At 40.7% G+C, this 26,199-nt stretch overlaps 1 protein-coding gene across 5 annotated transcripts in view; it reads right to left on the reverse strand.

Annotated features, from left to right (window-relative positions):
• Positions 1–26,199, reverse strand: part of Gab1 (GRB2 associated binding protein 1) — a 116,963-nt gene that overhangs the window by 80,712 nt on the left and 10,052 nt on the right. The window contains exon 1 of one of the 5 annotated variants that reach the window (XM_058584048.1): positions 21,084–23,112. The exons of the other annotated variants lie outside the window; for them this stretch is intronic. The gene's annotated coding sequence lies outside the window, so the exon portion shown is untranslated. Of the gene's footprint in view, positions 1–21,083; positions 23,113–26,199 lie in introns of those variants that run through there. 5 annotated transcript variants of the gene reach the window in all.

Raw genomic sequence — 26,199 nt, forward strand, 5'->3', positions numbered from 1 at the left:
AGTCCCCAAACAGAATCACCTCAGATTCTTATATTTTTTTCTTTTTTATATTCACTAATTCCTCTGGGCCAAAGTTTCTTCAGGTCAAGCCACGGTCCACGTTGGGGTGGGCATGGGGTGAAGAGTGCCACAGGATATAACCCACTAGTTGGATGCTAACTCCCTTCCAAAGCCAAATTTCTACTACTTGTTTCTCTGGTCTGCGTGTATCCCAGATATGAGCACATGTATGCTAGTAGTTCTTGCCTGGGAGTGGCTACTTGCTTCCCCCAGAGACACCTGGCAATGTGTGGTGACACTGTCACAGTGTGGTGGGGGGGGGCTACTGACATCTGGTGGGTACCAACGAAGGATGCTGCCCAGAGCAGCCCTCCACAACAAATAATCACCCAGGACAAAAATGTCAAAGGTGCTGAAGTTGAGAAGTCCCACTACCCAGCATCAAGCCTGAGACAATCTGCCATGTTCAGAAAGCCACAGAAGCCATTTCCTATGATTGCTTTCGCAGAGGGCCAACTAAGGGTCTCCAAAGGCCAAAAGGGAAGCAGAAAGCCACAGGGCTTACTCTCAGCTCCTATTCTTCACTATCTCCTATCACTGGTGATCACTGCTCAGAGGCAAAAGGAACAGCATGGGTTCCTGCCTTCTAGGCACTGCCATCTAGCAAAGGAGACAAGATGGACTTCTGCACCCCACAGTGCCGGCGCTCGGAAAGCCAGAAGCAGTGGAGCTTACTGAAGTCCACAGGTTTGCCTTTTTTAAAAAGGAATCAAAATAGCATTTAATCAGCAGATATTAGTAAGAAGACTTCACTGGCAGGTTTTTAAATTCAGTTGAAAAGTTGGGTCACATTGAAATGTGTTTTCAACCTGCCACAATGACAATGTTCCTCTGCCACAAACATCACCTCCATCCTTCACAAGAGGATATCATCAAACGCCCCTCAGAAGGCTGACGGCATCCTGATAGCACTTGAGCTATTCTGGGTTCTTTTCGTAGGGAAAGGTGGGTATGGATGGTTTAGCAGCCAAAGCAATGACTGCACAGAGAGAGTCGCTTGCTTTCTAGGATACGCTGGGACACATCCAGGAGAGGCATACTATTTTTCCTCCGAACCGAGACATTTCTGAAAGTGAATTCCCCCAGGAGAACTGTAAAACACCAAGACAATCATTCACCAGAGCCATGACGATCGTGCAGTCCTTATGAAGCAACCTCAGTTGGACAATGATGCCCACACAAACCCCGTGACAGCCACAGAGAGTAAACATAAGCATGACAGCTACTACTTGTTTTGTTTTGTTTTCTTGCGGTGCTAGGGCTGGAACCCAGGGACTCGTGCATGCCAGGGAAGCTCTACCACTGAGCTACACCCCAGCCCTAACTGCTACAGTTTTAGTCAACTAAAAATCAGTTATAGTCAAAAGCAAAGAAATAAGGCACTTGGTATGAAATCCACACAAAACATACTTAAGCAAATGGCAGATCTAGAAAGCCCGAACATACTCTGTTTATGAATCGAAAGTCTAAGATTCCCACAATAGTGTACACCAGATGGGATTTAGCCTTTTCTCTGCAGCATACAAAAAGCAAGAGAACAGCTTCTTTTTTAAAAACTTGGCAAATGCAGGGATCCTCCAATCAGCATAAGCATGTGTCTGGTACTCACAGCCAATACACACCCCCGTGACACTGACTTCAGAGGTCTGCCATGATCACCCCTTGCACACATCAGTACAAGGCAAGAGGCTGCTTCCGTAAGTCTGCATGTGAATATCACATTCCCAGCAATGTGGGCTCTTGGGCCTTTGGGCAGAGTTAAGATGTTATATATTTAATCTAGAAAATTCTAAAAAATAATAGGATGCCAACTTTGGAAAACACAAATACTCCCAGACAGAATAAGGTCAACACTCTCTCTGTCTTGATTCTGGCCCATAAATAAGGAGGTGTCTAAAAGAAAACACTACAGTCTTACAGGGAGCTCACAGATCAAACCCCAAACCCAAAACATGTTCTAAAGCTTTGGGCACATCACTAAGCGCAAGAGTTTACTCCCCACGGGAAAGTCGGGAAGGCTAGAGAGAGCCCAGACCTAGCCAAGAGCGGCAGCAGCCACCGTGACACATCCATTCTCCCACTTTCTTTTAAGCTTTTTCAGAAGAAAAATAAAGACTCTTTGGGAAGGTGATCTCACTTTCACAGAAGGCACAAGGCAGAACTATCCACCTTGACCTCTATGGTCCAGATTTGATCAGAACTGGAAACGGAGGCCCATCCTGAAAAGAGGGAATGAAGATCTCTTTAAACTGTAGCCACACTGCAACCTTAGCCACAGTTCTCTACACCAAGGCAGAGGTGCCAGAAAAGATGGAAAGAATAAATACAAAACTGGATAAACCACCGACGGGCAGGCTTGGGAACAAGTCAAACAAAACTCAACCTTGGCTTTTTAAGGAGACAGAAGGTAAAGATTTAGGATTGGGAAGGATGGCAATTGCCTATTGTACTTCAAATGTCACATTATCCTTATATGGTTTTTGATGGAAATGCCACGAACGCAATGCATTTATATTTCTTGATAATATCTGGATCAAATGAAGACATGTGATGTGGAGGACATAGACAGGTGTTCACCCTTCTTTGCAATGCCTCCCTAGGAGGGGCTAGATTATTGAGCTGGTTTTGTCTGAAGGAATGGTCTGGTGTCATTTTTTCTTTTTTAATTAAGCAATTATATTAATTATACAGATGAAGTTCAAGAATGTGCTAATAAATATTGCAGGTGACACAAAGTGAGATGAAGACAACAGCAATAGGACCTTGGTACAGAACGCTGCCCGGGTGGCAGTGACATCACATTTTTAATGGACAGATGTTGGGCGCTATATTTAAGTGTACAAGGAAGTCGTACGAACAGACCTTGCTTTGCAGAACTTGAGCAGTGAGGATCAGAAGCCACACAGCTGTTTGGGTTTTTGTTTTGTTACGAAAATGAAATAACCAGATCAGGGGAAAAAACAGGCAAGCAGGCTTTACCCACATGGAACCACATCTGGAAAAACGACTTAAACTCCGGGAGCAGCATTTTAAGAGGAAATTAATTATCTGGAGAAAGACTGGGATGGTTAAAGAGTATTAAAATCCTGCCATGTGAGCAACTGTTGACAAAACCCAGGAGGGTTTGCTTAGAGAACAGTTCTGTGAGGAGGCGATGGCTTTCTTCAACTACTTAAGTGGCTATCCTGGGGACATCCCCTAAACAAGTTCTGGTTAGTCAATGTCTCTCCAAAACGTACAGGCTACTCCAGGTCTGGCTCAATGGTAAGAAAGCAGGCTGACCTGTGTGAGGTTGGGCAGGCTGTCAGCCAGTGTGAGATGGAATTAGGCTTTTTGGCAACTGCATCCATGGTTGACTCACAATGAATTGAAGCCAAACTTAAACCACAGTTTTCTCTTGTGACCACGGTTAGATGCCATCAGTTTCAGCAGTTATCACCAGCAGACATCACATTACGTATCTGGTTGCTCAATGGCAGTCTTCATCTACCAGGATGTGAATTTCACCAGGGCAGAAGTTTTGTCTTGTTCACAGCTCAGTATCCAGCACTGAGAACAAGTCCCGGTCAGTATGGAAGGGATGGGAACTGCCTTTCGTACTTTAATGTGGGTCACTTCAAGTATTTTTAAGTCTTAACGTGGGTCACTTCAAAAATTTTTAATTCAATGATTCTTCATAGAAATGAGTTCTTCAATAGGAGTGGGGCTGATCAGGATGCCCCATTCCATAGGTCATCTGTGCTGGGCAGTTTCTACTTTCCACTCCAGATCCACTTGGCCCCAACTCCTACCTGCTCTGAGCCCGGGCAGATTGAACTCGAAGGACTGCATCCACCCTGGTTCTCTGGGTTTCAGATGGGCTTGGCCAACAGCAGGAGATCAGGAGAGGAGCCTGCGGTCGGTCAGGGGACTGATTCCTGGCTGCAACCCATCAATGGATGTCCCTGTACCGTGACAGAGACCTCAGCTTCCACAGGCAGCCATTTCTACATGGCCATCTATCACCTGTGGTCTTATAACATGCCTTCTTCCTCCTCCTCCTCTTCAGGCAGAGCTACTGGCCCTTGCCAACCACTCCTACTTGTATTCTCACCATGCCCTCCATTTGTGTGGTCTTTTTATGAAACGTTCCTCACCTTATCTGTTACAGTTTGGATCTGGAATGTTCCTGGGCCATGTGCTAAAGCCTTGGGCACCAGCCTGTGGTGCTATCAAGTGGGGAATCTTTAGGAGACAGGGCCCGGCTGGAGGAAGATCACCAGGGGCATATCTTTGAAGGGTATACTTTCTCATAAGCCCCTTCTTCTCTTTCTGTCTCTGTGCTCCATGACTGCCCTGAAGTGAGCTGCTCTACTCCACCACACCTTCCCTGCCATGATGTTCTGCCCCCCTAAGGGCCCATAGCGAAGGGACCAAACAACCATGGACTGCAACCTCTGAAACTGTGAATCAAAATAAATCTCTCCTTCTTTAAGTTGATTTCCTCAGGCATTTTGTCACAGTGACAAAAAGCTGACCATCACATTAGCTAACCTGAGAGTCCTATCTGCCTCCCACCAGGCCACAGATCAACACCTGAGTTGGTGTTCAACCAGTTGTTTCTGTGGGAACACTTAGGTGGAGAGGGAAGGGGCACACTTGGTTTTGGAAAATTGTTGTACAGCTTTGTCTTGACTTCACTGTCATGACAATGGAGTGACACATGGCACGGTACAGGTCCCAACTTATGAGTTTTGTGCCTCAGCAAAACTGCGTAGGTGGTTGGATTTCCTATGCTCCTGCAGCAGTTCCAGGTAAAGCAGCATGATGGTTTCCCATCCACTCGGTCCTCAGAAACAGGAAGCTGTGGCAGGCTCTGAGCACTAAAGGCCCAAAGGAAATCATGAATGTATATATGTTTCAGGAAATCATGTGTGTACGATGCTCCTCCTTCATAAATGAGCTTGTGCAAGAGCAAACACCACCGAGCTTCTCTTTTTCATCTTTTATTATGAAGGCTGGGCCTTCTGTGGGCATTACTAGAACAACAGGATATTTTCATCCTGCTTTGATTTTTAGCTAATAGTGTACCAACTAGGAAAATATTGTCTTTTACAGTATAGACAAAGTGGCATAAATTGAATGAGAACATTTGGCAAGGGTTTATATTTCTTATATGGCCTCATGTCCCAGCAAGCATCAAGCAGACAAGATCAGAGAAAAGTACACACAAAACTGGATGACTTTAGACAAAGGAAAATAAAATATGTTAAAAGTTATCATAAACAAAGAGGAAAAAAATCTTGAGAACTGCACAAAATACAAAGAAAATTATCCATAGGGATTTACTGACAACTACTTCTGTATAATTAAAGTATCTTAAATTGTATGTTTTTATAGAAATTAAGCATATCACCAGGCACAGTGGTACAGGCCTATAATCCCAGCGACTCGGGAGGCTTGTGAGTTCAAAGCCAGCCTCACCAAAAGGGAGGCAGTAAGCAACTCAGTGAGACCCTGTCTCTAAATAAAATACAAAATAGGGCTGGGGATGTGGCTCAGTGGTTGAGTGCCCCTGAGTTCAATCCCTGGTATCTTTCCCCGCTCCCCAAAAGAAAAGAAAGAAATTAAGCATATCTACAGTAATTCAGAGTGGCGATGTGGAAGATAAAAATGAAAGCTATAATACTTGTTTAATATCTACTATGACATGATTATAAACTGTTCAAAATCTAAGTTTCAGACAATCATAATCAGTATCATTTATTCCCCAAACAGCACGGTCCAAGAAAAGTGACACCTGCTATGAGGAAAATCGTGTGTATATGATGCTTGAGAACCCCAAGAGTCTGGTTGCTCACCTCCTGCAACTGTGGGCTGTGGTCTGCCCAAGGCTCCCTTCCTCTGACCACAGACAGGACTCAGCATTAGAACATGTTCACAAGAATCACATTCACAAGAACCAACATACTTTTTTTTTTTCCTTAAACTCTAGGAACTACCAATAGTATCTTTCTTTCCTTTAAAAAACCCAAATGTGACTTAAAACACCAGTTCAGACTCAAAGTCCTTTCCACACTGTGCCTAAGACTGCTGGGAACTGCTCCATGACAGGAACTTCATTAAAGACCCTCCTCTAGTGCTGGGTGGTAGCTCAGTGGGACAGCACTTGCCCAGCAGGTGTGAAGCACTGGGTTCGACTCTCAGCACTGCATATCAATAAACAAATAAAATAAAGATCCATCAACAACTAATTTAAAAAAAAATTTTAAAGAAGACCTTCCTCCAAATCCGCAACTCCACCTGACTTAAGGCGGGTCCAGATATGGCTTCAGTAAAGAGAGAAGATGAACCTTCAGACCTTGAACTCAGAGAAGAACTTATGAAAGTATGCTTTACTCAGACTTCAGTGGTCATTGGTACTCCTCTGGAGAGAAAAGGAAAAAAAGCAAACATTTGCTGACCATATCCAAATGGTCACATCTAAATATGGCATCTCTATCATGAAAGTAAAAAACAACTGCTCTGAGGCTCTGCATATGTTTTCCTCATTTGACCAACATACGCTCTCACTCTCTTCCTTTTAAACTGGGAACTCTCTCTATATTTTTTTAATCAAAAATTTCCTTTCCAGAGACACTGAAAATTTCCCCAGTCCTGCTACCAAGTACTGGGTCCAGTTCAAACAACAACTATGTGCCACTAAATTCCAACTATGTGCCACGCACTAGATCACTACACTAACAGCAAAAACATTAATTTTCCCCAATTATCTTTCTCAATTCCTAAGATAGATTTTTATGGCATCCCAACTAGAAATAATATCAATTAGTCTACATAACAGCCTTCATCTTGTATAGCCCAGGTGATCTCCAGGATCTCGTTCATTAACATAAAAACTATTGACTGACTGATGGTTATTTGCAAAGCTATTTCTGACAGCAACAAAAATGTTTCTGTCTCGTGGATTAGAATCTGGAAAGAGGGACAAGTATATACAGAACCAAAAGTCCAAAGTGAAACTGTGGCATGTGAGAATCTACAAGGAGATTACTCGTTACTAATGGATCAAGGGCAAAACATCATAAAAAGTAGCATTTGAGAGAGTTCTCGAAAAAGGAAATACCACAGGGAAGACTGAGCCATGCAAGACATGAGACCTGGGTGGGGAGAGGTAAGAGAAATGAGCCTGAGAAAACTACAGAGGATCATGAAGTTTGCAATCCAAAAACCAGTTGAATTCACTTGGGACAGATAAATTGTGATATATTTACACAATGGGATATTAATTAGTAATCACAAGGAATGAAGTTGATACCACACACATGAACTCTAAAAATATTACTTCAAATGAAAGAAGCCAGACACAAAAGGCCACACAATATATAATTCTATCATAGGAAATATCCAGAATAGGAAATCCATAGAAACAGGAAGTAGATTAGTCCTTGCCTCAGGTTGGTGACAGGTGGCTGGGAAGATGGGGCATGTTTGCTAATCACAATGAAGTTTCTTTTGGGGGGTGATGAAAATATTCTGGAAATAGACCAAATTCTAATCTGGTTGCATAATTTCATAAATACATAATTTTTTTTAATTAAAGTAAAAAGTCATCCCCTAGGGCTAAGGCTGTAGCTCAGTGGCAGAGCCTTGCCTTGCACGTGTGAGGCGCTGAGTTCGATCCTCAGCACCACCTTAAACACACACACACAAATAAAATAAAGACATGCTGTCCATCTACAACTACAAAAAAAATTTTTTTTAAAGTCATCCCTTTTCCTCTCTTGGGTCATATTTACATTATTTATTTATTTTGCTGAGGAGGGGAACCAGGATCTCCCACATACCAAACACACACTCTATCACTGAGCTACACTCTCAGACCTTACTATAAACCTCTGATTTTCTGCTTTGGTAGACACAATGAATTTAGGGGAAAAAAACAAACAACCCCCCCCCCCCAAAAAAAAAAACAAAACAACAACAACAAAAAACCCTGCTTAAATATAAGCAAAACTTGACTCATTACAAACATTAAAAATCTAGCTTGATTAAATGTACATCTTGTAACCAATAAAAGCAAATAAAATTGAAAAAGACTGGGCAAACTGTGCATAAAAGAACAAAAAATCTTACCAACTATGTACCATCTGAACATACCTAAGGGACAAACAGAGGAAAGTGGCTCCCAATGTACAAACCTGAGTTTTGTCACATAGTCTTAACTTTCCAAACCTGTTTAGCTTCTTTGCCATAAATTAAATTGTTATTTTTTTATGTAGCTATTATATGTCAGTTATAAAGAAAAGCATTCCTCTCATTTTAAATTTGATTCATTACTTTGCAACAATGTGATTTTTCCCCCTAAATCAGAAATTTTACTTAAATACAATCTCCCAATACACTTGTGAAAGTTTCTCAAAAAAATTTCTGTGATTACAAAATAGTAAGTGCTGGTAAAAAACAAGTTAATAAGCATTCAGTTTGTCTTAATTCAAGATTCTTGCCAACTTTAGATAATGGTCTCTGTTTTTGTAAATAGAAATACCGCTATGTACATCTATGTGAGTTACCATTCTGTATTAGATAAAACAGCAAGGACGGTGGGGTTGTAGCTCAGTGGTTCAGCACTTGCTTAGCACATGTGAGGCACTGAGTTCAATCCTCAGCACCACATACAAGAAAATAAATAAAATAAACATCTACAACTAAAAATAAAAAATAAAAAGAGCAAAGAATATGTAAAAGATCATAGAAGCAAATTACTGAATAATTTCTGGATTGTTCTTTTACTAAAACTAAAGTACTTGTGTGTAAGTTTTCAATTTCCCATAATTTTGGGCACCAGATTCCAGAGAAAGACTGATGTTTACATTAAGAGAAATTGCTAAATCACAAAAACTCACAATGTAATAAAACATGAAATTTATTAGTATTTATTGTAGAGAAGGCAAAGAACACTGTGAAATGTATTTGCAAATTCAAGTTTAAGTACTGATTCAGGGACTACAATGCACATCACTAAAGGAATCCTCCAAACTAGAAATAGTGACTGTTTTCTCCAGGTCCTGCCAGAAATAGTTAATATATTACTTGAATGACAGACATTAATTAAAAATAAAAGAGATCCATCAGTAATAAAGAGGTGTATGGTTCAAAACAGATTTAAAATTAACCACCAGATAACTTGTTCAAGCTTGAAGATTGACAATGACTTCCCTACAACCTAAGTCAATTTAGAAAACTCAGAAATGGCTTATATTTTACTCCAGGGAGTTGTATGTATATTTTATAAGTACCTGCAGAACTTCCTACATAAACACCCAGATTTCCCATATTTGGACTAGGGGTGGCACTTGCCTAGCATGTGAGAGGCCTTGAGTTTAATCCTGGGCACTGCAAAAACAAACAAAAAACAGATTTCCCACATTCCACCTCCCAGAGACTAAGTTTTGTTCATCAGGTACTACATTCAGATACACCGGGGGAGAGGGGGATTATGGGTCAATGATCTTGAGAAAGAAACATATGTTACTGAAATATCTGTACTTATTTGAAAAAACAATGCATGTGTGCATATGTATTATGGAGGTAATGGGATAATAACACATTATCGTTACAAAAAGCTGGGAAATTACAGGCAAGCATTTACAAAAAATAAACCAAAAACGTATGCCCCCAACACCCATACATGTTATCCTTGCAGAATACTTATGACTTCTAAAGCCGAGTCTCTACTGTTCTATTTTTATGTTACAGTTTTGATGTTTGTGGCTCTCTTCTTTTTATGATAAAAAGTTAAGAGTAAAAATAAATTGTTTGCTTCTGTATTTTACATCCTTAATAATGACAAATTTAGAACAACAGAAAAGCTACAAAGGTGTTGGTGCTATTAACTGCTCCTCCTGCATGTCAATGTTCTTTCTCCATTCTCATCTAAAAATAAATTTGATAACAGAACCACATATGACAAAGAAAAGGAGCAAATGAATACAACAATTCAAAAATCACAGAATTGCTGAAGTTCAGAGCTGGAAGTGACCTTGTGGGCTACAAGAGTTCAATTCTTATTTAAAGGGAAGTCTGACCTTACCTCTCCAGGATAAGGTCTCTATTTTATTCACGTGCAAATCTTTCCCTACAAAGCTCAGTGTGTGCACTCTATAAATGTATTTAAAATAAACTACCAGTGTTTGTTGGATGAATTAAGCCCATTTCAATGTAATAATTTATAATCTCAGAAGAAAAGACTGTTGGCTCTGGTCCTTCTATAGAGAAATGGCTCATTGTTCATTTAGATATTAGTAATGAATAACAGCCTGAATAGGACAACAAGTAATGGCAATCCTCAGCTAATGGAAAGGCTGTCTTCCCCAAGTATGTGTGCAAGTGGATTCATCTAAACTCAAGAATGCATTTTCCCCTAGAAGCAATGTTACCCATCACGGGTCACGTCTCTGGTCAGCCCACAAAGCTTCCTTAAGCATGCAGTCCTGGCAGATGCTAACCACCATGTGGAAAAACGCTCCAAGGGAACATGTACTTAGCACCCACTGTGGGAACTGTCTTCTGGCTGCTGCCCAGGAGGGGGGCCCCCCTCAAGATTAGAGATGGAAGGATATGTGGGTGAGAGGTCAGTCCAGGATAAAAGCTGCTACAAAGATAACAGAAATCATGGCTTTCTACCTCCAGCCCCCTTCTCCTCATTCCCCAAGCAAGAATTTTGAGTGTGGGGGGGGGGGGAGACAAAATGGGGTGGTACTGGGGATAAAAGCCAAGACCTCACATATGCTAAACACACAACAATCTCCGCCCAGCAGGCCTACTTGGATTGCCCTATATGTGTGAGGCCCTGTGCTCATCCACTGGGGGACCCCAGTGGATGAACCCTTCATCGACACAGTCTTTGCCCTTCTGGAGCTTAGGATCTAACAGGGAAGGAAAATGCTAATGGTTAGAAAGAAACAGGATGAGGGTGAGTGGGGGGATGGGGATCTGATGAGCAGAAAAGGAAAAGAATATCATGAATGTTAGGTGTCATGTCCCCCTCTTCCTTCTTCCATCTGCACCCATTTCATCTTGGGGGGGGGGGGGGGAGAGAAGGGGATAAGGAACAGAAACAATTAAAAAGTAGACCCAGGGAGAACTTTCATTTTCATCTCCCCTTCTTCTACACCTTTCTAGAGGTCTTGATGTCGACGGGAAAGAAACGATTGGCATTGATGTGGGGGGAGGAAGATGAACCCACACTGGGATTTGGAGACAGTGATGAGAAAGGCCTAGAGGAGGGACATCTTTCTTTATCACCTCAGAACAAAGGAAAAGCAGGGCTGTGATCAGGATGGGAAAACACTGACCTGCCCAGGGCCATTCAAGACAGACTCCGCTCCAGACACCAGCTGTTACACACATTAAAATATGCTCCAACCTAGATCCAGTTTTCTCCATAGTTTTCAATAACCCATTCAGGAATCCTTTCATTCTTGCTTGCAAGTCTTATCATTCCTTAGTATCCTGGGGGATTGGTTCCAAGACCCTCCCTTACTCCCCAAATAGTGGAAGTTCAAGTCCCTTATATGAAATGGCATAGTATTTATATGTAACTTACCCATATCTTCCTGCATAATTTAAATCATCTTTAGTTTATTTAGAATACCTAACAGAATGTAAATGTTTTGCAAATAGCATTGTTTAATGAATAATGACATGAAAAAAAAAAAAAAAAAAAAGTCCATACATGATCAGTGTGTAGGTGCGAATCTGCCCCCCACACTTATTAGCGGAACCCAAGAGGGACAAACTGCCTATCTTTATGCCCAAAGAAGTTTTCTCAAAGGGCGGAATTAGCAAATTGTAAATAGCTACCTTTCTGAAGTTTAATTACAATGACGCTTTAAGGTAACATTAGGCTCCTCTGATTTGCAAAAAAAAAAAAGACAAACAAATAACATAAATGGTTGGAAGATTTCACAAGGCCATGTGCGTAGGAAGGAAAGTGGCAGACTGGCTTCCATGTGGGCAGATATAAAATAACAGATCTGTTATTCTTGAGGGATGGTGGCTTCTAAAGCACAGATGTGACTCTAGAATAGGATACAGGAAACACCCCAATTCATCTAAATGGCTCACGACAGAGGTGTGGCCCAAAGACCAAAACCAAAACACCACAAAAAGGGAATTAAAAGTTACATGAAAAAAGAACTCAAAGTTTAAACACAAAATAGCAGGTGTCCACTGAGTATAGGAACCCAGAATTGTGTGGGATTTCTATCACTGAACCTCTTGGCAGATGTAGAGCAGGAGAAAAGCCAGAGAACACAATTTGGAATTGCACAAGGCTACCCAACTTCCTGCTTGGCCAGTCCCCTCCAATGGCCTGTCAACCACCTTCCCAGAGCACCTGGCTCCCATCCACACCTCCCCTCTTAAACAATGCTTTGCAGCTCTCCTTATCAGGTTTCTATTCTGGTTCTCCTTCTACCAAGTAGTAAAAAACACTCAATATTTTGCTGGTTCCTCCCTTTCTGACTTGAACCCCAAACTAGTAATCTGTAGGTCTTATCATGTCTTGAACCACAAACTCTTCCCAGGCAACCTCACTGATGCCCAAAGCACTGGGTGTCTCTTCCATTCTATAATTCCAAAGTGTACAGTGCTGGCCTCAGGTCAACTTCCTGGGCTTAGCAGGGACTCAAAACTCGTGATAAATGGTAAGCAACGGGTTACTAAGGGACATGACACAGAAGCACTCAGAAAAGTTTCTAGTTTAAATCAGGGAGGTCATCGGTGCTCTTTCATAAGGCTTCTGTGAGGCGGAACCTGGTATGATAGAAAGAACACAGGTTTCTGAAACAGACACACATGGGCTGAATCTCAGTGACACCATATTCTGGTTGTGTCATGTGGGGAAGCTACTCTCAGCCTCAGTTTCTTTATCTATAAAAATCAGGACAATAATATCCAGTTTTCAAGATGGGTATATTTATTAAAACAAAACAATAGCAACAACAAAAATCCAGCAAATAACAGCTGTTTGGTAAACAGAGCATCTGTTCTACTATATCTGTAGATGCTGCTGTTATGAGAACACTGAGAAAGTACTGACTATCTATCATAACATTTTTTTCTCATTGCTATCATGAACATTTTATTTTATATATTGTAAGATGCTCTTTTTCTAATTTTTTTATTCTATCTCTACCTCCAATATGCCACATATAGTGGAATGACATGATTCTTTGAGGTTCAATTCCCTCTTCCTGTGTTTGAAAAATCATTAACCCCAATACTAAAAAAGTTAAAAATCCCAGAGAACTACTTTCTCAGCCACCCTTGCTAGCAGGTGCAGGCACTGTATCAGGTACCACTGGATCTACCAAACAAATCCATCCCAGATTTTTCAATCTCGAGTAGTTAAAAGCAGCAAGATCTTTGCAGAAACCTGGGTCAGAGGTTGGGGCAGAGAATCCAGTTTCCAGAGGCAACTGTCTTCAGTTGGTGTTCAGTGTCCTGTGTCACTGGTGTTGACAAGGTAAGATGTGAGGGCCTATGTTCATGGCCCATAATGCAGTTGTGGTATATTCCCTGGACTGGTCCAGCAACATTGTTCCCAATTGACAAGCTTCCAAGATAGATTCTCACCTTTCCCAGAGAGATGAGGAGCTACCTAGTATACTGAATAAACTCCTTTTCTGATTAAACTAGCCAGTTTCTGTTGCCTACAACCACGAATCCTGACTGATAACGCCAAATCAGTTTATGGCTTTTGGTCAAAGTCCACTGTGAGATTTACAGAGTAAACAAGCACAGTGAAATCTTCTCAGGAAGTCAGAGATTCAGTAAGCCACTGAGCAAGACGTTATTGGTATTTCTGAAATAACTCTTTAAAAAGAATGAGGATGAATACATCGCCACGTTGTTTAAATAGCAAAACTCTAAAATGTACTTTACTTTGGTCTATCAGACAGTGGATGCAGCAGTGCTCCCCTTTAAAAGAATCCAGTTACTTCCTTGGGTATTGGAAGGTTTCTGATTGCACAGAGGTCCCTACCAAAAAAAAAAAAAAAAAAACTTGAATTTTTATCTCTCTGCTTAAAAGAGGGTTGTCATCCATCCCTTTAAGAACATCATCTTGTGATAGTTGGACCAAGAAATCTTAAAAACATATCTATATCCTTGGGGCTGAGATCATTTAGGAATTGAAAAATGTAACTTGTGAAGCTGGAAATAAGCTCTCAGGCTTTACCTTTCATTAGAACTGATATTTCTTCTAGTGTCATCTAACTTCAGTCACCTCAGAAAATGCATTCAGTTTATTCCAGATGTCATATATTATCAGAAGTCATGTTAAATTTTCTTTTTAATTAAGTCCCAACAATCATTATGTACTTTGTCAGAAATCTTTTCAGTTAAGACCCAAATTGCTACATAAGTCACATGAAAAACAAAACTCTGGCCAATGGGGGAAAAAAAAAATCTTATTAACAGTAAGCAGAATTCTGAGAAAAAGCAACTCATAAGAAAACTTTTTTTAGCATGAGGGCAAGGGTTTGGGAAAAGGGAACTTACAGGAAAAAGAGTTTCTTTTGCCAGTTTTTCCTTCACTATTTTTTTTTTTTTTTGGTGTTGTTGTTGTCACTATTTTTAAAATGCCCAAGTAAAATTCCTTATCGTAAGTCTAATTTTTTTTTGCCATTTTGCCCTCTAAAGGTCTCTGTAAAGTATAACAGTTAACCACTGAAAAGATGGTAATTCTACGATTACCCGTACTTTAATCTTTAGTTAAAAAAAAAATAAAACATTACAACAGAAAAAAGTAGTTTTGATATCCAACAATTAAAAACAAACTTAAAACAAAATTCATAATCATAAGAATGTAAACTAAAAACCTTTCCAATTCCTGAATTCTGACTTTTCAAAAAACTGGCATGATCTATACATGATTGTTCTCCCTGGTTATTTCAGAGCAGAACAAAGAGTGTTGAACCGACAAAGGAATCTTCTGTTTTTAAGCCAGGATTTACACAGTTAGATCACTTGCACGAGGCCATATAGATTTAGCCATTTCCTCTTGCGCTCCGTAAAATCATTAGAAACCAAAGATGCTAAAAAGTCAAGCAAGCTGCAACCTGTCTGACCTACAGAAATAAGAGGCTCTTTTTAGTGTATTTCAAACCAAGAGTGACTCATGGGGAAAAAGTAGGCTGCTGTTAACAGGATATGTTCTGAGTTAGGGCTCCTCTGTCTCTGAGCCAGGCAGCCTTGGGACTGGGGCAGACAGGGAGTTCATAGAGCACAAGGCAGGGGAGCTCTTCACCATGACTGGTGTAGCACCGTTGGCATCAGAAACCCCTGCCAACCCGAGAGGCCCAACATGAAGAAGAGAGGTATCCAGGAAAGACTTCCACAGCCACCACTGTCTCTCTGTCTGAACCAATAATAAACAGCTAGGAGAAGGAAATGCCCAAGGCTGATGTCCCTGCAGAGGACAGGACACTCCATAGGAGACAAGGCACCCTCTTCCTCAAGTTTAATAGACGAAGGCATGCTTTTGGAAACCCAATCACCCTACAACTGGGAAACAGTCCCATGCAGTCATGAGCAATGGTCACCAAATATTCCCTTGTCATTACACACTGAGGGAGGAGGACAGCAGGACGTGACCAGCCTTCACTGCTTTCATAGTGGGCCCAGACAGATGAACATGGTTCTACGGGTTTTGAATGTTGGCTGTGCCTATGGACAGAGCCCATTAATGGGCACAGTCATTAACATCTACTTTTAGTATGGGACATTTTCAGTATCAGACGCTGCACGCTGCATTCATCTGCCCAGGTGTTATTACAGTTTTCTACTTATTTCCTGTCACTCAGAGAAAAGGGAAACAGCCCCAAAGGAGGCAGTGCCAGGGCACCTGCCAAGTGGGGCCCTTTGGTACGTCATTCAAGGACTGTTTAACTTCTAATACCATTTAAAATGTTATCACACATTTACTTAGCTCTGCAGTTTATAAGAAACCTACCAAACGGGACAGGCCAGTCTGGATTATACAATATGTAAATAAGCCAGGGAGCCAGGAGAAGCTGGGAGCAGGACGAGCTGGGACGATGGCTCAGAGAGTAACCTCAGCACCACACCTGAAGGCAGCCTCTGCATGCCCTGGTCTCCTTACAGTGCTTCATAATGAAACGCAGATAATACAAAAGCCAACAGAAAAGTTCTGTGTCCCTACAAATACCAACTAGGAAGTCACCGAAAATAATTAAAAGGGACACAAGAGTGTTTAAATTTCATTGAGTATTTTTTTTTAATCTGGTGAACTTATTGAATAACTCATACTTAGGCCTGATAATATGAACAAATGCTAAAGAGATTATCAGTAATTAGTATCTTCTTCTCCCACACATGCTGTCAGCTTAAATATGAGCCCAGAGCCAGGGTTCAAGTTTCACTAGTGTTGCTTTATGACCTGAATAAACTGTTTTAGTTTCGTGAATGTACTTGTTTGAAAAGCAGATTTTCTATCTACCACCTTCATGAATGCTGAAGACACAGTAAATAGTGAAACTGGTACCATTCTCAAGTATTCCTATAATACAACTGACACAAAAGACAAGCTCTACAAATGACATAGGAAACATTTTATTATAAAAAAAGAAAAAATACTGAAATAATAATTGATTCACATTTCCTCCCTAAGATTACAATGGCCTCTAAGTTCTTTTAAATGGTCTGTTATGTATCAACTTTTTAAAAAAGTTAATCAGAGCGGTGTTTATACAATTAGTTAAGACTAGATGCTGATCATGTAAATATATGAATCACACAATATTGACAAAATTAAAAGGAAATCATGGCAGCTCAACAAAAGAGAGCTGACATTTAATAACTTCAACCTAGAAATTTAAAAGCTTATTATACACAAACACCACTGAAATATAAATATATGTGGCTCATTAAAATATCTATTAAAAATGTTGGGCTTGGTTTACTGTGCCAGTCTTTTCCTAGGTTCTAGTTTATAAAAAGTAGTGTTAAAAAATAGTATTGATCAAGTTTGTCATTTTCTGTTATTTGTAACTGAAAAATGTCTTATGAACCGCCTTTGAACAAAGAAAGGAAAAAATAAATGCCCTAAAAGGGTGAGGGGACCCTCTTTTGTCAATTCTATTAAATGCACATTTAATATATTATTTCACAACCTTTGACAGGCAGGTGAGAGTTGGAATTTCAGGCTGTATCTTTTCATCCCAAGGAGTAGACTTGAGGCAGGATTACAAACTGATGCTAACTATGGAAGCTACAACACTATGGTATAGATTCAAATGCCACCCATGATACTATCATCCTACCCACCCTTCACCACAATAAGTAAACAGGAAAAAAAAAATCAATGTGAACAGTTTTTCAAGAAGCTGGTGATTGGCACTCCCCTAACCTGTCTTCCAAAATGAGAACCAAAGGATCAAGCATTTGCTACTTGGCCTTATTACCTTTAAAACCCTGTAGATACAAAATGACTGAGAGCCTTCCTTTCAACTAACTCCTCCCCTATCTAGTTTTAGAACCTAAAGTTGTGGTTTTGGCCAGCTATCTCCAATGGCAAGTCCAAAAATTATCTCTGGACAGATAAAGATCCCAGGCCACAAAACTAGCGATGTTTGTGATCTGAGCCTCCACTAGGAAGAAGTACTGCTGTATCCTGTCTGCACCCTGTCTGTCCTGGTCCATGGACCCAGGTTCCCATGATAGGCCTGCAGAGGAGGTTTCCCAACTGGACTCCCAGAAAGAGCTTGGGGGACTCCTTCCCCAGAAAGGGTGTTTGATTCAAGCAGTATAGATCATCTAGGTATATATTTGTATATTCTATGTAGAGAAATTTCCTTTATATACATTTTAAGTAAATACCTTAAAATATATTTTATATATTTAAAAATATATATACAAAGGAGGCAGAAAGACCCCAAATCTCTGCAAAATTAAAAAAAAAGATTAATTAAAAAAAAAAAAAAACCAAACCAACAAGGTTGTTTTATTGTAAGACTTAAGGGAAATATCCTAACTAGAGTTATAGGAAATATCCTAACTAGCATCTTCTAATACTTCTCCTCCTGAGGTCTCAGCCCTGGATCAGGAGTTCACTGAAGGAGATCCTGACCCTAAGGAAACCTTGAAGCTTTGGGCAGGCTTTCCCAATTGCAGGTCACTCAGCCTAGTGCCAAGATGCATTTCAAAAACCACATGGAGCCATCTGGATCTTTCTGCTATGCTGTAATATTTTCAATAAACCTGGGACAACAATAACAACAACAAAAAAAAATCTCTTCCAAGAAGAAAAGGTATAATAAACATTACAGGCTCAAATCCCTCCACTCCTATCAGAAATTCCCACTGCTTTTTTGGCAGGCTGCCAAAAAGCTGAGCTTAGCTGGCAAACATTCAAATACAGTTATTCAAAATATGTTAATGAGGCTAACGTGGGGACTGGTACCACGGTAACCCCACCCTCCCTTTCTTCGTGTGAACTGAACCTGTGCAGGTTAAAACAGGCGTGCCAAACACTTGCTGAGTGAGATTACTGACTGCTGGCTGAACAACTGCCAATTTAAAATAAGCATTTAGGGAGAATGGCTTTGCTCAAATGTATGTTGCATTTAAAAATGGACACAGGTTTTCATTTTGATGTTCAAATCAATCCCACTCACATATTCCTCTATTGGTGTAAAAACAAGCATTAATGATTTACAGTCTTTGAAAGTGTTCTGAAGATTCCAAGGCCCTTATCAAGTGCTGTGCTCTATTCTAAAATAATTTCCCAGTGAAATATTTTTCATTCCACAAAACTGAAGAGATGGGAAGTAGCAGTTATATACCGCACAGTTAAAGATAACAGAAATCAAAAGCAGAACTCACTTATTTTATCAGTTACTACACAGATTCAACAACTTCTATTTAGCCCAAGTATCAAGTATGTCTTTTGTGGACAAAGGAAATCAGAGTGAGGCGTTGCTCATCTTTGGCTTGTACATATTCCAAAAATCTCAATATATCCCTCACAAAAATCCTACTATCTCAAAATTTTCACTCCCCTCTCCCTGCCTTTCCCAAAAAAGCAGTTGCTCGTTTCTTTTTCCACACAGACATTCCACACATAGTCTGAATGTCAGAACCCGGGCCATGAAGTGTCATTTGCAGCATAACAGAAAGCACTGATTCCAAAAACATCAACACCTCCCAGGCCGTACATTAGTCCCCCAAGCACTAGAGCCTGTGCAAGAAATCAGGATCTAGCATCTTAAATCTAAAAAATTAAAGGGGAGTTGGAAGGAAGGTATAAACGGATTACACACTAACCCACGGTGACTCATTCTCATATGCTCAAGATTAAACAGAGCACTGAATCAAGGACCAGGAAAGAATTTTTCCTCGGGCAGAAAGGGGTGTGGGATTTCCAAATGTACACTCAAGTAAGATCATCTGTGTGGATCAGGTGAGCAAATCCCACATAATTAACTTCCTACTACTGCCAGGGAGCAGACCTGGGTGAGGTGCATGCCTTTCTGACGGGCTGGAGGAAGCCCCTTCCCTTCTGACGGTGCCACTTTCGGGGACTGTACCCAGCAAGAGAGGGCTGCACCACTGTGACCATCCTCAACAGGGCTGAAAAATGGTCAAGATGGTCAATTTCATTTATGCGGTTGCTTTCTTGTTTTTGCTATTAAACCACAATTGAAAAGAAAAATAAAAGAGAAAGGCAAATTGGGAGGAATTTATGATATTGCCACTGCACTGAGGTGCACCTAAAACGCTCCTGCAAATTGGGCAAGGATTTGGCTCAGAATCACAGCAACCCTGTGGGAGATGAGGGGATACCTCTGGCTGGGCACTGGAGCTGCTCCGTCCTTTTGGAACCAACTGGTCTTGGGGACTCGAGGATTCCTTAGGGTTACATTCCCTACAGGCCTCATTTTTTTCATTAAGATTAGAAAATATACTACAATTTTTTCCTCCTATTTTTTTAAAAGAAAATTTTTTTCTTTTTTAAGTTGTAGATGGGCACATTTACTTACGTGGTGCTAAGGATCGAACCCAGTGTCTGAAGCATGTGAGACAAGCGCTCTACCACTGAGCCACAACCCCAGCCCTTTTTTCTCCTATTAATACAGCAAGAAAAACTGGCCTTTAATTTCCTTGAGTCATTTTCTTCTCCCTTAAGAGTTTCAAGAAACATTTCACAGTTAAGAACATTTATTCTGCTTTGGAAATAACAGGGTTTCAAAACACAAGCAATTCAATGTAAAAACAAACAGGAATGTTTGCAAGATCAGAATTTAGTTGAAAGACGAAAAATATTTCAATAACTGTGTTTCAGTTTCCCTTAGTAAAAGCAAGACTTTCTCAACATAGAACTAATTTTCCAAATGACAGCAAAAAACACCTCTGCTAAAAAAAATGTGAAAGAGTACCTATGAGTTGCTTAAAAATCACTGGAATAAATAGATAGATATTAAAGATTTAAGTATATTGGATATATTGAAAATCTGGGCCTGAAACAAAGAAATCAAGGCTCAATACACTATGAAATATAAGTCAATCTATGTACATTTGCTATAGAGGAATAAGTAAATATTAGAATACTATAAGACTAAATATGTATATTACAGTTCAATGATAAACTTAGTATAGAAGCTATACTGAATTACTAAAGAAACACTCCCCTTTAGTAACTTGGAAAGGGTAATAAATCTGCTTACCTAATATTTAATAACCCTTTTTTATATGTTAAACCCAGACAAGAAAACTTCCCCTGACAATTTACAAGCAGTCTTGTTTTAGTGTTGCAGCTGGATGATGATTTAAGAGTCCTTAAACTTGTTTTTAACAAACACCAATATTCACTGGTAATATCAATCACTAAGCTGATTAGACAGATTCCAGGAAAAAAAAATCTGAAAAAAAAAATTAGGAATATCACAAGTCTCATAAGAAAGAGATCTACCAAGCGTAAGTTTAAAATACACAAGAGAGCAAGGGAGAAAGGTCACCTCGTTCTGCGCTCAGTCCTCAATCCCTCGTGCAGGGTCCAAGCCACCGACGCCACCTCTCCTCGGTCACCAGGGTAAATGGCAGAGGCCAGCTGTGGATCTACACCAGCGCACAGCGACAACCCTTCTATTCTCTTCAGGAGCAAAGTGATCTACTAACCAAACTAACCTGGACTGTCAGAGCAATGAGAGGGTGTGGCGGCCACTTCATGTAATGACAATAATGATCCTCAACAATGACAAAGCAGATATGAAGAGTCTAAAAGATCTGTGGGCAGATGGGCAGGGTACCTAAGCGGCCGGAGTGTTCTTGAGCAAATAAATGAGGAAGAAGTAAGGGAGCCTGAAGGGCAGCAAGAGGAAGTGGGGAGGACCAGCAAGCCAGTCAACCTGGCTCCCCAGCGGCAAAGTGTCCTAAGTAGGAGCCAGGCGTCCAGCAGGGGTTTTCAGGAAAAGAGAACATTTCAATGCAGAGATGGTTGGAGTAAGGAGAGATCTATAAATAAGAGAGGCTAACACCACCCATCATTTTGTAATGAACTCCTATTTTTTTTTTTTTTTGGCCAAGATCTCTCTGCAAGGTAACTGAATAGAATAATAAAGTTTCCCTAAAGAAATACTATATCTAAAAAAAAGAGAGAGTGAGAAGCAGGGGTCAGAGAGAGAACACATGTGCGGGAGCACTTTCCAGAAACATAATGAATATAATGAGAAATAAATTCCATTATTTTATTCCTCTGCCAGGACTAAATAACCAGTCCCAACTGGTCTATTTCTTGACTGATTTTTCTAAAATAGAGTCTTGTCCATCTGTTTGTCTGTCTGTCTTGCTCTCTTTCTCTAGCGTGGACTTTAGATTAAATACACATACACAATCACTGAGAGTTGAAAAACAAGAGAACTTAACTTTTTTAGTTAAGGAGAACCACTATGGTATTCCTCTACCAATCAACCACATCTCAAAACTAACCAAAAATCAGAACAAGCCAGGAAGTTACTCTGGGAAAGGATATCTGGATTTTGAACTATTCCAGGAAATCTGGACTCTTAATAACATGTTTTCAGATCCAATAACCAGAATAACCAGAACTTCTGGTGGAGAACTAATCCTCCTTCATCTCTCCTCTTCATCTTTAAGTCAGTCACAAGCTCTTGGTTCAGAACGCACCTTCTTTTTTAAATCGATACCTATTTAATACCTTCTTGGATTTCATCATGTCTTTTGAGTGTCTCAGTGATGCTTGGGCACTTTCTCAAAGTCCAACCTTTCTAAAAACTGTTCCTTTTGTCATCCTCTTTGAGGGACAGTTTGATGTTAATCATTGCCAGGAAAAGCTAATAGCCTGCCAACCTTTCTCAAGCATTATGGTATATTCCCCTCCTCTCACAGAAGAGAGGGCAAAGTTAACTTTCAGAATTTTGATTCTTGCTTTTTCATTCCACTCTTTATAAATATTTACTTCTTCTGAATTTTCTTTTCTCTGTTTTTCCCTGTAAGGGCAATTCAGGATTTCCCCCAGTGTAATCTGAGGACCACCCTCATCAGAATCAGTGAGGGATCCATGCTAGAAAATGCAGGTTCCTGAACCCCTACCTAGACTTGCTAAATCATCAGATGCGGAAGAAAACAAAAGTGAAGAAGCAGCTTCACTTTAAACGTGACCCTGCTGATGTTCTGCACACTCAAGTTAGAGGACCACTTCCCCAAACCCTTGACTTTTCCCAAACCAGAACACAAGGACTCTCCCAAGCTGTAAATAAGTTTTCAGATCATCAGACAGGAGAGGCACAGTGGCGGTTCTCTCTTCACCTTCTTTTGAAATACAGATGGAAGAGGCAAGAAAGCTTGGAGAGTAGAAGATGAACCAAATGTAAGACATCAGCATAAATACAGCCTCGTCAGCCTGGCTCTGTGGCTACTGCCAATTATAGTAGCCAGACTGGCAAGAGGACTTGATTACATGTAATTTATAAAAAGTAAACAAGCTGGGCGGCTTATGAACAATGAATGGTGATATTCCAGCCAAGAGGTAATAAGAAGCATGAATAAATGACTCAGCAGCCCCCCCTCCCCAGCACCAGACAACAATGGCAGTAGATCTTTGGAGAGAGAGCCTATCGAATACCCTCTTCACAACCTCTGGTGTTCAAAAGCTCAGCCATCCCCACGACTTAAAATTCCTAAAGTCAGAAAAATAAGTGTTTGATTCTAGAGCAACAAGACAGTCCTTGATCTGGATCATGGTTTTTAGTGGAAACACTGGAAAATCAACTAATTAGATAACACGAATGCTCTGCCTATGGGTTTCTTGACTGTGATATTTTGGACCCGACAGTTCTTTGCTGTGGGGCTGTCCTGTGCGACACGGGATGTTCAGTAGTATCCTTCATTCAGGATCCCACTGTACCCCAAAGCATTCCTTCCTCCAGCTGGGACAACCAAAAACATCTCCAGACATGACCAAGCATCCCTTAGAAGAGGCAGAAATCACCTCCTGCCCCTACCAAAGACCACTGCTCTGCAGAGAAACATAGGAAGAACTGGATATACTGGTAGCACAGTTCATGGAACATATTTTTGACATCATAAAACTCTCATGATTTTTGGTCATGTATATATAAATCCTTTTTAAGTATATCACTCTATTTCTATGGACTAAACTACAAAATCTTCAAATTACTTGAGTGAGCTATCTAGACCATGGCAGAAGTAACACAGAACAAAATAACGGAGTGGTCTCCTTCCCTTTCCTAGCCCCAGTGGATCAGTTGACGTACACTCATCAACTTCATCTCCAAAGTACTTCTGTCCACTTAGCAGAGCCAATAGCCTCATCAGTCGGAAAAGACACAAAGCCAGGGCCCATGGTACTTGAAGGGAAGCATAAAAATGTGTTTTAATATTAATTTCTCTTAAAATGGTAATTAAAATTAGCATAATAATAAACAATGTAAAACAGGTCCAGCTCAGAATCCACTTATTGTTATACGAGCACAGCTGTAAAATAAAATTTTTAATTTTTCTAATGGAGGAAGAAGGGCCCAAGAAAGCAAAAGTGGGCTGGGGATGTGGCTCAAGCGGTAGTGCACTCGCCTGGCATGCATGCGGCCCGGGTTCGATCCTCAGCACCACATACAAACAAAGATGTTGTGTCCGCCGAAAACTAAAAAATAAATAAATAAATATTAAAATTCTCTGTCTCTCTCTCTCTCCTCTCTCTCTCTAAAAAGAAAAAAAAAAAGAAACAAAGAAAGCAAAAGTACCTGGGAATCACAAAAGTCATAATGAGGTCCCACCAGCTAAGGAGAAATGAGCAAGTAAATAACAAATATAATCAAGTGGCAAGGTGCTCTGCTGCAGAGCATCACAGGAGGAGAGAACAGACTCTCCATTATATTCTGTGATAGTGGTGGTGGAATCCCAGGAAGGTTCCCAGAGGGAAGAGAATAAGCAGATTCTTAGAGGGCCACAGATTCCTAGAACAGACAACAGCATTTGCAAAGGTCTGGCATAATAGATCTTGGGGCCACTTTAGACTGAGAGTTCAGCATTTGCAAAGGCCTGGAGTGACAGATCTTGGGGCCACTCTAGACTGCTGAAGTGCAGTCTGAGCAGAGAAGGTGGTAACTGACACTCCAGGATGGTGCTGATGCTGGTGAAGCCAAGAGAAGAGGCTCAGGCATTCCCAAAAGCAAAGGAATGCAGCAGAAAGGCTTCAAACTGGGAAATGGCATTATCAGATTTATCCTCCTAGCTGCCTCAATGAAATGAGAGTTTGCAGGGTCCCAAGAATGGATGCAGACCCATGGCTATTCCAGCAGTCTGGAAGAAAAGCAATGGTAGTTTAGGCAGTAAATGGGCCAATAGTCAAAAGACACTGGGGATGTAATACGGACAAGAGTTTGGTCAGAAGTGTGCAGTGACAGGAAACCTGCCAACTCAAGTCACCAAAGTATGGTGGTGCTCTTCATTGAGAGGGAACAGCAAGAGGACCTGGTCAGGGGAGCGGATGAAAAGACCTTCTGTGGGCAAGCCGAGTCTCTGTCGGGCATCTAAGCAATTAGATCCATAGATCTGGAATGAGAAATGAGCTGAGAGAATTCAAATTATCAGCATATAATTCAGGGGCATTTCATGGGGCACTAAAATACACAATGAACCTTAAAGGTCAGAATGCATGAAAGGTTATGATAATGTTTCTAAGTTCGCAAGAATTATTATAGAAACTGAGAGCCCTGGGATTTATCAAATTCTCTAAGGAATTCACAATCTCTTAATGGATGAAGGGCCAGATGGGAGAAGACAGGGACTGATCAGCACTAGAACTGGAACCCTTAGAAACTCCAATGCTTAAGGAAACCAAACCAGCTGGTGTAAGGAAGCAAGAGTAAGGCACCAGATTTGCTTAGAGGGGTTGATCATCTCCATCAATGTCCTCAAGAGCGCCATGAAAAATAAGAATCAAACATGTCCACAAGATTTGGCAACAAGGAGATCACTAGGGGAAGTTAATGGGAAATACTCAGATAAAAATGATGGGAAAAGGACCCAGACTGTATTCTATTATGAAATGAGTGGCAGGTGAGGAAAAGGGACAGCCATACTCATAAAAACTAGGAAAGGGAGAAATGGAATTGGGCTACGGATATAGCTCAGTTGGTAGAGTGCTTGCCTTGCATGCACAAGGCCCTGGGTTCAATCCCCAGCACCAAAAAAAAAGAAGAAAAAAAGAAAGAAAAGAAATGGAAATTGGATCTCACTCCAGACCCATCTTTGAAAATGAAATCCATCCTTTAAGGTCCGATGAAATGTCCTTGCGGAATTCTTCTACAGCTTATCATAATACAATTTACAGAATGAGCATATCCCATGTTCCCTGATAGCACAAACACTCTTTAGGATGAGGCAGTGTCCTCCTGGTCCTCTTTTTTTTTTTTTTTTTTTTTTTAATTCTTCCCAGGGCCTTGTTCACAGTGGGCACTCACTCAGTGACTAAAAGGACTTGCCCTGAGAGGTGAGAGATCTGACTCTGACCAAGCAGCTGGTTAAGTCGAATGACCTTCGACAAATCAATTAGTTTCCCTGAGGCTAATTTTCATTCCCTGTAAAAGAAGG

This window comes from Marmota monax, unplaced genomic scaffold (genome assembly GCF_021218885.2).
Source record: "Marmota monax isolate L192 unplaced genomic scaffold, Marmota_monax_Labrador192_F-V1.1 WCK01_AAM20220418_F8-fsc00039, whole genome shotgun sequence".
In the NCBI taxonomy this organism is placed as follows: Eukaryota; Metazoa; Chordata; class Mammalia; order Rodentia; family Sciuridae; genus Marmota; species Marmota monax.